Genomic DNA, 13,955 nt, shown 5'->3' on the forward strand with positions numbered 1-13,955 from the left:
TTATGCTTCAGAAGATAGGAGACTGACGAGAATTAGGCTTGAGATGGATTAATGATTGTGCATTGAGCATTGACTTCCCTATACAGAGTTTTATTGTTGTTAACAACCATTTGATCAATAAATATGAGAGATGCCCTCTCCAAAAAAAAAATTTATATGATCATCTCAATAGATGCAGAAAAAGCATTTGACAAAACTCAACATCCACTCATGAAAAACACTCAAACAACTGAGTACAGAAGGAATGTACCTCACCATAACAAAGGCCATCTACGACAAGTCCTTTATCTCCCTAAGGCATTTCCTCAATTATAAAACAGGACTGGTGGTGGTGACAGTGATGACAGTGATGACATGACAACCATGTTTTAAGTTACTACCTCACTGAATTGTGAGGATTAGATACCATGAGGCATTCCGCATAAAACCTAGAATGTGGTAAACATTCGATAAACGCCAACGGCCAGCAGTTTCAGCTATGAGTAAGCAGGGGACTGTCAACAGCACCAAGTCTACTCTGACAAAATGGAGATGGATTCTTTCAACCACAGGGCTATTCTGTGCCTCTTAAAAAGCCTTCCACGAATGTGACCCCAATCAGAGCACCGTGCAAGGAGCACACAGGAATGTTCCCTTCTTACTATTAACCTAAGGGATAAATAGCACTAATGAGATTCTGCTATTTTTTATGCCACTGTCAAATCTTTATCTGAATTTCAAATTGCATTTAAGGTGCCCAGAGTCTAACAGCATAGGACACAGTTAACAACAAAGAAAATGAACTCAAGAGCTGAGTTAGAAAACCCCTACGAGTGTTAAGACATAGTCTTTTGCAAACCAAGAGATAAGGAATTTAATTTGTGCAACTATGCAGGGGACTTCCTGTCACTGGTCTGGGAGAGTTTAGTGCAGATAAGAACTTAATTTGCCTGAATAGCCTAGCCTTAATTTCACAGACATTCTCACTTCTGAAATAAGCCTAGAGTTTTGCCTTTGATTGGATATCCATATATATATATATATATATCTCCTTGGAAATGAAGGTATTAACCTTATGACTCACAAAAAACAAACCACTACTAGACATCTGTTAACATTAAACACATAACCAATGAACTGCCAACAGATCAAGTTCCTTCGAGATCATAAGCTGTTGATTCCACTTCATACTTTTAAAACTTTGCTACGACTTTTTCATCTCTAGCTCCCCACTTGCTAAGGTGAATCAGAAGACCCAAGATGTAATTCTATCAAATGTCTCTAAGAAGAAAGACCAAATATTGAAATAGTGAAGAGGATACAGCATAATCTCCCAGTGCTTTTGGGGAAACAGCCCAAATCATGCCTTATTTTACTACTGACAAACCGTGAAACAGTAACCCACACCACACAGAGCAGAGAATCAAGGCATCACAGTGCCATGCCCACAAGATAATGCATTACCTCATTTGTCCTAAAAACAACTCTAGACATAATTCTATTTATCTAATATGAAAACATGTGACAACTTCATATATGTAAACATTTTCCTTCAGAGAATGTCAAAGATTTTAAAAGGTTATATTATCCAGTAAATTCTGTGATTTGGGGGAGAAAATGTACTAATCTTAATAAATGCAACTTTCACATTAGATATATTATCTAACAGGTGTTACTTTTCTAAATCCATTCACACTAGCTTTTTCAGCTTGCAACAGGATCTCTGTCTATGAGAGGTTTCATTGCTAAAAATTCTATTAAAACTTATTTCTAATTTTGATTGGTAGCATATGGGGTAAATTTTATGAACCTCTATAAGTTGAAGCATCTGATGACACTGCATTAGTAAAAGGAATTTTCTATTACTGCAGTAGCACAGTAATTTAGAAATGGCATCCCGGCTAATTTTATCACACCATAACTGAGAGCAAGTTCTCTATTTTAAGCTATACAGCTTTCAAGAAGCATTACCAAATCCTATAAATGAAAATTTTATTAAAGTGTTAAATGCATTATCATCAGTATAACGTTTCCTTTGGAAACTAGACGAATTGTATGTTGATCTGCAATGCTTTTCCTGAGAAATTGGGTGATTAAATAAATGAACTATAATGTGCACTACACTTAATGGTGAGTAACAAAATGCAGTATGAAAAAGTATACTTGTAAAATCAGTATGTAATGCAAATAATTGGTTGCTTTGAGACCAAAAAATTTATTACCAGCTATAAAAGCCAGAGGTAAGTTTTGGGATTATGACATTGAAAATATGAAAAATATTTGATATTTGAAAATACACCTAACCCAGTAGTTTCTCTTACAACCCCAAGGAGGGGTTTGGGGTGGGGACACTGACTTACAGGCCACATACCTGAATTGTTTCACCTGTCTTTTAAGATTGATTTTCTCAATACAGGGATGATTGTCTTTCCAATATTTCTTTTTCAACCTTATAGTCTACAGAAATACCCACAAAAGGAGAGCTAGAAGAACATGACATAATACATCATGGCAGAGAAGTCAGCTTCATGTCTAGACAGTTCTTCATTTGACACCCTTTCCCAGTTCAAGGCAGCCTCATCTCCTCTGGGGAATTAACTGCCATGTAATCATCATTTAGACTATGGAGCTCTTTTAAGAGAACTGATTTTTTTCCCATGTTTTCCTCCCACTTTTTCCAAGTAAAAAAGTTTTTTCAAGTAAAAAAGTTGAGGGGAAAAAGATACAATGATCACTGATATACCCTCCCCCAGATTCAACATTGGTTAACAATTTGTCATATTCACTTCATCTCACTACATATACATAAATGTGTATGTTCTTTTGCTCATCCTTTTGAAGAAATCACGGTAACTCATCCCTTAAATCCTTCAGCTTGTGATTCCTAAGAACCACATCTCTTATATGATCACATACTAGTATCCCACCCAAGAAAATAAACAATAATTACATAACATTATCTAGCATGCAGTCTGTGTTCAGATTTCAACAACTAGTGAAAGAATGTTATACCTTCCCCCGTCAACCTGGATCCCATCCAAGTTCATACATCACAACTGTAATTATGTCTCTTTAGTTTCCTTTAGCCTAGAGAATAGTCTCTCTCCCTCCCTCTCTCTCTCTGTCTCTCTCTCTCTCTCTCCCCCACACACACACTGTTTAAGACAATGACTTTTTGAAAAGTCCCAGAAAACTGTCTTATTAAATGTCATGCATTTTGAACTTATATGACTGTTTTCCTCTTGTTCTTCTTCCATTTACCTTATTTCTCTATCTCCTATGGTCCTTAAAATGTTGAAGTTCAGTACAGGCTTGATTAGATTCAGGTTAAACATTTTTGCAAGAATACTTCAAAATGGCGATTTTCTTTCATTCATCAATACATAGTAGAAGGCATTCTTCTGTAAGGAGAGCCTTGCTTTTTGTTTTTCTCTCTCCTCCCTTCCACCCCACTACCTATTTTGAGTGCCACTATGGATTAATTTAATGGATTTTTACTTACTCAAAATGTCACAACCAATTAGTCATTATTCTTTCTTAACACTCAAACTGTCCCAAATTTGACAAACAGTAGCTTCTTTCATCTACTGTGTTTTAAAAACTGGATTTTAATACAATGTGATTAAGGTTATCTCCTTTTTTAAAGGTTATTTCTCTACTGAAGAAAATCACCCACTCATTCATTTAAATTAATTAAAAAATATCTGCTAAGTGTTTACAATGTGCCAGATGCAGGTGTTCGGGATATATTAATCATATATATATCATAGTCCCTACTATCATGGGGCTTATATTATAGTTTATGAACACACAATAGAGAATAATTAGTAATGTATCAGATGGTGGTAAGTGTGTAGAAGAAACACAAAGCAGTGTAGGGGATGAAGAATGAGAGATGGCTGACATTTTAGATAGGATAGAGAGAGCTCCTCCACTAAGAGGACAGTGGTCAGAGACCCAAATGAATTTGAGGCACAGCTTGTAGCATCTGAAGGATGACAAACCCAGGCGATGGGGATGGGGAAAAGGCCCCGTTTGGAGTGTTGGAGAAACAGCAAGAACACAGGTGGCTGGAGTCCAGTGTGTTGGAGGTAGTATGAGGTACGATTAGGAAAGAATGCAGCCTGACATCCTCATATATTCACTGTGCAAACATGATTCATTTCTGTTTATGTTTTTTTACCATAAAGTAACAATTTTCCAAGCAGGGGACTGAGCATGGTTCTCAGAGTAGGTTGAATGGTGGCCCTCCAAAAGATACAAACATGTCCTAACTCCAGGAATTTGTGAAATGTGGCCTTATTTGGTAAAAGGATATTTGTAGATATAATTAAGTTTAGGGTCTTGAGGTGAGATCGCCCTGGATTATCTGGGTGTGCCCTAAATCTCATGACAACTGTCACTAGCAGTTGTGAGAAGACAGAGAGAGGACAGAAGGGCATGTGAACATGGAGACAAGATCGTAGCTATGCACCCACAACCGAAGGAACTTTTAAATAAACCTCAAGCCACTTTTAAACACTAGGGAAAGGCAAACCTCAATAAATGAGTCAGAAAACTCAATTAATATTAAGAAATAAAATTGATCAATAGAGTCAAAGCAATCCCAATCAAAATCCCAGCAGGCTTTTTTATAGAAGTTGACAAACTGGTTCTAAAATTTATATGGAAAAACACATGACCTAAAATAGCTTAAACAATTTTACAAAGCCCAAAGTTGGAGGACTCCACTACCTATCAAGACTTATAAAGCCAGAGTGATTATTTTAGGTAGCACTGACATATAGATATATCCATCAATGGAGCAGAACAGTGTCCAGCAACAGACTCTCATGTACTGTCAGTCAGTTTTCTCCAATGGTGTTGTAATGGATTGAATGGCGTGCCCTCAAAATTCATGCTCTCCCAGAACTTCAGAATGTGACCTTATTTGAAAATAAGGTCTTCCAGATGTCATCAGTCAAGATGAGGTCATACTAGATTAGGTGGGTCTTAAATCCAATAATTAGTGTCTTTACAAGAAAAGAACGCACAGAGAGGACACACAGGAAGAAAGCCACTTAACAGAGGCACAGGCTGGAGTTACACAGCAACAAGCTAAGAAATGCCGAGGTTTGCTGGGGGCCATCAGAGGCTTCTTAGAGTCAGGGACAGGCTCCCCATACAGCCTTCAGAGAAAGCCCCGCTAACACCCTGATTTCAGACCTGACCTCCAGAACTGTGGGCGAAGAAATTTCTCCTCTAAGTGACCAAATTGTGTTGATCCGCTAAGGAAGCCGTAGGATACTAATACAGATTTTTGCTTGCTTGGTTGGTTTTCAGTGAGGTAAAATTCACATAATATAAAGTTCACCTGAGCATGAGTTTAAGAGTCAGACTGGCCTGGATTCCACTCCTGCATCTATCAGTTCCTACTTACCAGTCAGCAATGTTTCACCTATACAATGGGGACATAGTCTGACCACAAAGAATGGTTCTCTACTTTAGCATGCACCAGAGCCAGCTGTAGGGCTTGTGAAAACATCAGTTGCTGGGTCCCACCCACCGAGTTTCTGATTCTGTGGGTCTGGGGTGGCGCTTGACATTTACGTCGCTAACAAGCCGCACAGGATGCTGAAGCTTCAGCTCTTGAGAACACAGAGAACCAACTCACAGCGATTAGGATAAACAGATGCTCTGAAGTGCTCCTCTCTTCTTCCTCTATTCTTCTCTTCCCTGAAGTCAAACGGTCATTATCCAAAGAAAATTAAATATAGTTGAAAATATATGCACATAGACACGCACACACAAACACACACACAATCTAATCAATCATTTAGCAAGAAACGCCCATCCCCATCTACTACGACACTCAATATACAAATAAATGGACAATAGTCTGATTGTTAGAGAACAAGGTCAGACCACGTTCTCTGACAATCAGTCCAAGAAGCCAAACAGCCCCAAGTGGCCAGGACTGGATTAATAACTGACAGCTTTCTCATTTTTGCCCTTTCTTCAATTTAGGACCAACACAGGAAGCCGAAGTGTATCCATAACCATCCACACAGGATGTCACCTCTAATTAGCCTGCCTAAAGTTTCCCCACACAAACACCTCCAGTCAGGCCACCTGAACACTTCCCTTTTCTCCACTCCAAAGCTTTCCCACTCCTCTGCCTGACTCTGAACCTCTGCCAAATGCCAGTGGTGGTGGCTGACTCCCCTGCTACACAAGCTCTGAAGGCCGCTGGCCATTCTCATTTGGTTGTCTTCATTTACTGCCACAACTGGGATAAAATAAGTAAAAATCCTCATTTATTTTTTATGGTATTTTTGCTCTGTAACATAACAATTCCTTTTTCTAAGACAACACAGGATAGCTGGGAGACAGGGGTAACCCTGCTTCAGAACCAGAGAGATCTGGGTTTCAAAATCTGACTCCTCAAGCTATGATCTTATGCAAGTTCTACAATCTCTTAGCACATCAGTTTTCTCATTGATGTTCCCCACCGAGGACACAATAACCACCTACTTCTTAGGACAGCTGTACAGAGGGATGATGAACACAAAGAGGAACAGGGCCTGAGCAGAGTATGTGCCCAGAGATGGCAGCTGCTTTGATAAGCCTGTGGCTGTCAGCATTGAACATTTAATCCTGCCATTCAATAACCTGTTGCTATTAGGTTTGGGAGTAATTTTTGGTTTTGTTTAAGTTATGTTACTAGGAGTATAGAGCTAAGTCCCTCATCTTAGAAAGTAAAGGATGGGCATTCCAAGAGCGTGGATGGACTGCTCTGACTCCAAGTGATGTAAGAATCACTGAAACCAGTTACTGTAAAATCTCATGGACCCCAAAGTACTTCCAGGGCCCATAAGGACTAAATTTGAACTGATAAAACAGCTCAAGAAGCCAGGTTACTCTCTCAGAAAATGATTGATCATCTCCATTCTTCTCTCAACTAGCTTCCTCCACTTACTCAGTCTCCACACAGCCCTTAAGTAGCCACCGCAAGATGGTAATGATCAATAACTTAATAGGGATTTTGGTTACACAGGTGTATGCATTTGTCAACACTCACTGAATGGTACACTCAAGATGTATACGTTTCACTGTATTATTGGATCTCTTTTCATGTCTGTCTCCCTCACTAAATTGTGACATATCAAAGGCAAAAAGGGAATTATATTCAACCCTGAATCCCCAACACAATGCCTAGCATGTAGTCAAATCTCAATAAATGTTTAATTATTAAACAAAAGAAGACAAATGTAAGAACTTTAGAAGTTTTACTTATTGCGATTCATTCTACAAGATGTGTTCACTTTTCATTTTAATTAGAGATTACCTTTCAATTAATTAATATAAACATTTAAATTTTATATATTAATAAAGAGAACTATATTAATAAGCAATTAGGGACTTAATTATGGTGCAGACGGTTCCATATACATGACTCTGCTACCACCTAGTGGAAGAAAATGTCTATTACCATGTTTGGAAACTCCTTAGAGGAGACAAAAGAATCTCCAAATGGGTTGATGGGCCTTGAGCAAATACATTTCAACTACGTTCACCAGGCACCTGTTAGGCTCTAGAAATCATGGCAGTTTCCATGAGGACAGCATAGCTCATATGTATTTTGATTACTGCTGTATCACCAGAGCCTAGGAAAGTGACAAAACATTGTTGGCTTTCAATGAATATTTGTTAGCTGACTGACTGGAATATGGGGATTCAAAGGAGACTGAGACATAATTTTCAGGAAAGACATTAAGACACCCAAAACCAATATAATTTTAGCCACACAACTGAATATTTACTAAGTAAAGAAGCCAATCTGAAAAAGCTACATACTATATGATTCCAACTATATGACTTTCTGGGAAAGGCAAAACTATGAAGACAGTAAAAAGATCAATGGTTGCCAGTGGGGAGGGAAGAATGAACAGACATAGAGTACAGGATTTTTAAGGCAGCGAAACTATCCTGTCCGATACTGTAATTGGTAGACACCTGTCATTATACACTTGTCAAAACCCATAGAATGTACAACACCATGAGTGAGCTGCAATGTAAACCACGGGCTCTGAGTGATGATGAAGTGTCCATGTAGGTTCATCAGTTTTAACAAACGTCCCCTGTGACAGGGATGTTAATGGTGGTGGAGTCTGTGTGTATGTGGGGGCAGGGAGCAGAGGAAAAGGAACTCTCTGTGTATATTCCTTTTTTTTATTGTATTGGTTTCAAGTATACAGCATAGTGATTCAATAATTATACCTTACTAAATGCTCACCACAGTAAGTGTAATTATCCCCTGCTACCATACCAAGACATTAAAATATTATTGATCATATTCTTTAAAAAATATTGAACACTTCACAGATTTGCATGCCACCCTTGCGCACAGTCATGCTAATCTGCCCTGTATTCCAACTTAAGTATGTGTGCCACGGAATTGAGCACCACTCAGTTTTGCTATGAATCTAAAACTGCTTTTTTATAAGTCTATTTTTTAAAAATCAACAGACTTTTTTACTCTGACTTTAGATATTCAAATAAACAAACCCACATCTAATGAATACCTCAGAAGTATGGTACTGTTTTTAAAGACCTTAAACAAATCCTCAATAAATGTTATTTCCTCGCCTCCATGGCATAACCCCTAACCCTTACTCCCAAGTAGCTGCCAGTAAGAAGCTATAAACAAGCCACTATTTCTTCATCTGTAAAATTAAGACAGCTAGACTAAATTACTCAGTTCCCTTCCTAAGTTAATATTCTTTTAATTTTTCAAGAAGAAATAATTTAAACTTTCCAGGTATAGAGAAAGTTGGAAAACTGTCCAATGCTTACACCATCACACTGACACCAAAACCTAGCAAACACAATAAAAATTACTGTCAGATATTATGAATATTAATGTAAAAACCTTAAAAGAAATGACAAAAAGAACTCAGAAGTGCTCTAAATGAAAGATAAGGATGCAAGGATAGTTAAATATTAGGAAATGTACTCATTCAGATCACCTTATAAATGGTCAAAAAAGAAAAGTTAATGACCATATCAGTATATGCCAAAAAGCATATGACAAAATTTTTAAACCAGTCCTGATTTTTAACCTTTAGCAAGACAACAATAGATGATATTTTCCTTAATATTACTGAAAAATGAAAAACTTTATATTGGTCTATAACTTCCTAATGTTTCATTATAAACATTATTAAAACATGAACCAATGAAGCATCAGAAGCATTTCTACTGTGATCTAGAAGGAATAAAGAAAGTTTGCCATCATTTATAACTATTGATCTAGAAGTACTAGGCAGTGCAAGGAAAAAAAGATGTTATTTTTTTATTTACCAAATATTTTTGTGGTGTTTACTAAGTGTCAGGCACTGTTCTAAACACTGCATAGATATTGAATCATCTAACTCATATGATCTTCCTAACAATCCTGTAAGGTAGCACTATTAGCGTCCCATTTTACAGTCGGGGAGACCAAGGCACAGGGAACCTAAGTACTTTGTGCAAAGTCACCCAGCTAGCAAGTTAGTGGAGATGGGATTAAAACCCAAGCAGTGGTTCCAGAGCCTATGCTCTACGCCACTGTGCTACAATGAAATTCTACAGTGCAAAGAAGAAGGCAACAGTATCCATATATACAGATACATGAAGGTAGCTAGAAAACCCAAGGAGAAAAGAGCTGAAATTCTGTTAGAAACAAGAACTTAGTACAGTGGTTGGTTACAAAATCATGTTTAAAAATCAACAGTATTTCCATCTGTTAACAATAAGAATTAGAAAAAATATTTTTAACAAAGATGTCATTTACACTGGTGACCAAAAAAAGCTAACTGGAAATAAAATACAGTTCCTTCTTGAATAAAAATTTACAACTCTGCTACTTTACCAGTGAATACAAATTCCACATTTATAGAAGTGGCTGGCTGGCTCCAAGGGCTCCTCAAGCACAGAAATGAAGTTGCTGGAGCGGGAAGTAAACCAACCCCCAAAAGGCCCACCCCCCACCACCACCTTAACTACCTCCTGCACCATAACACCATCCTGGCTCAATGTAAAACTGTGACATTCTACACCAGGGAGTTTTATTTACACAAAATCTATTACACAAAGCAAGATATTACCAGCTAATATTTCACTGTGCTATTTATTACCAAGTGTAAAGAGGTGTCCAAGTAAGAAATGTGCTCTCTTAAAAGCTTGAACCTCCAAATCCTGTAGAAAAGGCAGGTACTGTAGAAGAGGCAGATACACCCTTGAGGCAAAAATGCTAGGAAGTGAGAGAACGCCTTCCTTACAATTTGCAGCTAGGTTATTACCCATGATAAATTGATAACCATTCATTAACTTTGAGAGCAATAGACAACTGGCAGGCTATTTCATGCCTCAAAGAATTTATGGCCAAAATGACAGGTGACTTTGAATTCAGAAAATAAAATGGATTCTTGGAAATTGTTACTTTCATATATTCTCCTTTTAAATAAACTTGGAGGCAGACACAGGTATTTGCTGCTGATAAGAATTAAAGGTCATGATTTTCTACGTCAGTGATAAAAGGATTAATGTTTATCAGTTGCATCAGTCCATCAATCAAAAATATATGTGTGAATCAGGCACTTAGGGTATATCCTGATAGACAATCCACTCTGGATCATAACAGGGAAGATTATGCAAAATATACATTAATAACCTAAATTAAAACTGGGTGCAATTAAGATTTAGGGATTATAATTGCAGGTTCCCCTTGGCTGGCACCTCCTTGCTGCCTACCACAATGTTGGGGTCCCCTAATCAGGATTTTTGTCTGGTTCTATTTTCTTCTAATTCTCCCTGTTCCCAAACTGATCTATACCTAAGGCTTCAAGCTGTCACCTATAGTCCATCTCCAGGAAAAGCTCTCCCCTGACTTAAAGTAACTGTCAAGCCAGGCTGCACATCAGCATCACCTCAGTCAAATCCCTATTTCCAGATCAATTAAAGCAGAATCTCCATGAGCAGCACCAGGGCATAGTTTCATTGTTTAGTTTCCTTTAGTTTCCCTAATGCAGTTCAGGTCCAGACCAATACTGCCCTTCTATGCCCATCACTCCAACCCTCTCCTGGTCACTCCCTGGCTAGCCACAGGCCCCTCAGACTTCTTTCCCCTTGACATTCTTATCCACCAGCACCAGGCTAGAGCATTTCCTCCTCCTCTTCCTTAAGTGACCACAAGACCACAAGGTAGTCCTTCCTCCTAGCTTCCAGTCTTCTATGCATGCCTCCAGTAAAGCGTTTGTCACCACCTATTACGTCTGACTGTGTATATGTCTATCTCCCCCATGTAAGACTATTTCATTTTAGTACTTACAGCACCCCTAAATGAGTGACACCAGGTGGTGAGTGATAGCCGAAAACCAAAGAGACTAACCAAATTTCTATAGTCAGGTCTCAGAAGCAGCTGCAAGATCAGAAAACTGCAGACATGGCTACAGGATGATAAGTCAGGTAGACACAGCCCAGACTCATGAAGGAGGACACACAGATGGAGGGGATTGTGTACCTGAGCCTCAGCTTTATCAGCCTCCACCCTACACTCAATGGATGAGATTGATTAAATCTGACTCTGAGTTGGAGCAAAGAGCCCTGAAAAGTCTACCTCCGCCAAGTATATCAAATTTAAGTTCATTTCACCCTCAGTCCTATGGCCTTTAGGTGGAGACTTTATCATCTTCTGCCTAGACTTTTAAAATGGCTTCTTAGTTCATGTCCATATGGACCATCTTCTGTCACTCCAGGCTAACACTGACCAGAGGTACCTTTAAATGAGCCAGTCTCCCCTGGTTACTCTTTCATTGGAAATGCTCATGTAGCTCTTAAGAGTCCGAAGTCCAGATTCTCTGCAGTGGCCTAAAAGGCCTTTCTCAACCCGGCTGTACCTGTCCTGCAGCAATTCTCCCCCATGATCAATGCTACTTTCATACCCAACTGCTCTCCATTGGTTCAAACTCTAGTCCTGTACACAGGCCATGCTTACAATAAAAATGTCTAATCCATCACCCAGATGTTACAAGCCTGCAAAAATCAGCTCAAATGCAGATGAACACCCCCCCTCCACTGACTTACTGATTATTTCCAAGAGTTTTTCTGGAGACCCCACTATGTGACAGGCATTGGCATAAACATTCCTTATACTGCTTTGTTGAAACCTCAGTTATGACAGTTACAATGTTGTATTAAAAGCATTTGTGATTTTATCTTCTCCATCAGTCTATGCTTTTCTTGAAGACAAGAACCATATTTTCTGGTCCAGCTCTCTTGTTTTTCTGACTTGGGTCCAAGAGGGGTCCAGGATGCCAAACTCTGCTGAGTAAACACTTCCTTGAGGGCAGCTGGTAGCTATGGAGGTCCCGGATCAGGCTACAAGGGCTGACATCGGGATAAAGGTCTGAGCCCTCATGGAGAATACAAATAATGAAACAAAAGGCAGAAAAAGGTCAAAGCAGTTTCATCAGATGAAAAAGGTGAGAGGTAAAGAGGCAGAGCGAGTGGAGATGAAAGTGAGATGGGGAAAAATTGAAGACGAGCTTTGAACTAACGTCATCACCACAGCTTATCACAGCTCACTTTGCTGGAATGGGACATAACCTTCAAGGGACAAAACTATTCTAAATACATGATATTCATCTTGTAACCATTGTGCAGCCTAACCTAGTACTAGGAATGGGTGCTGCAATGTATGCAAATTAATTCACACTTTTGCAAGCAATGATTATACACACACACATACATGCAATAAGTATTCATGTGACCCAAAAGGTAAAACAAAACCATTAGAAACACTAAACTTTAACACAAGGAGATCTAATCTAAAGCTAGTGACTTAAGATTACTACTACCATTAAAACCACAATAAGAGATTACTTCACATCAATTAGGATGGCTAACATCCAAAGACAAGGAACAACAAATGCAGGTGAGGATGTGTAGAAAGGGGAGCCCTCTTACACTGTTGTTGGGAATGTAAATTAGTTCAACCATTGTGGAAAGCAATATGGAGGCTCCTCAAAACACTAAAAATTGAAATATCATTTGACCCAGGAATTCCACTTCTAGGAAATTACCCAAAAAAAACAAGATACCAGATTCAAAAAGACATATGCACCCCTATGTTTATCGCAGCACTATTTACAATAGCCAAGATATGGAAGCAACCTAAATGTCCCTCCGTAGATGAATGGATAAAGATGTGGTACATATACACAATGGAATATTATTCAGCCATAAGAAAAAAACAAATCCTACCATTTGCAACAACATGGATGGAGCTAGAGGGTATTATGCTCAGTGAAATAAGCCAGGCGGAGAAAGACAAGTACCAAATGATTTCACTCATTTGTGGAGTATAACAACAAAGCATAACTGAAGGAACAAAACAGCAGAAGACTCACAGATTCCAAGAAGGAACCTAGTGGTTACCAAAGGGAAGTGGGTGGGGAGGATGTGTGGGGAGGGAGAGAGACGGATTGAGGGTATTACGATTAGCACACATGATGTAGAGGGTTCACAGGGAAGGCAGTATAGCACAGAGAAGACAAGTAGTGACTCTGTGGCATCTTACTATGCTGAATGACAGTGACTGCAACAGGGTGTGGGGGGTGAAACTTGATAATATGGGTAAATGTAGTAACCACAATGTTGCTCATGTGAAACCTTCATAAGATTGTATATCAATGATACCTTAATAAAATAAATATATAAATAAATACTACTACCTAGCATACAATGTATATCAAAAGAACTAATTTATTTCTACCATATACAACCCCCATGCAGTACTACAGGGTGAACTGAAATATAAAATCAGGAACTTTCAACATAAAGTATCTGGCATGAAGACCGAACATCAGAGGAAACTATTCTGCAACAACAGAACAACCCCAAACAGCCCAGTGGAGATGAAAGAACAGAGCCTAACATGCCTGGGCTCTTGATGG

At 38.7% G+C, this 13,955-nt stretch overlaps 1 protein-coding gene and 1 non-coding gene across 5 annotated transcripts in view; both read right to left on the reverse strand.

Moving 5' to 3' along the window:
- Nucleotides 1-13,955, reverse strand: part of SMYD3 (SET and MYND domain containing 3) — a 780,323-nt gene that overhangs the window by 714,245 nt on the left and 52,123 nt on the right. The gene's annotated exons all lie outside the window — the stretch shown is intronic.
- Nucleotides 8,322-8,424, reverse strand: LOC118971611 (U6 spliceosomal RNA). The gene has a single exon (XR_005060117.1). It is a non-coding gene; the product is annotated as a U6 spliceosomal RNA (small nuclear RNA).

This window comes from Manis javanica, chromosome 11, assembly GCF_040802235.1.
Source record: "Manis javanica isolate MJ-LG chromosome 11, MJ_LKY, whole genome shotgun sequence".
NCBI classification, from domain to species: domain Eukaryota; kingdom Metazoa; phylum Chordata; class Mammalia; order Pholidota; family Manidae; genus Manis; species Manis javanica.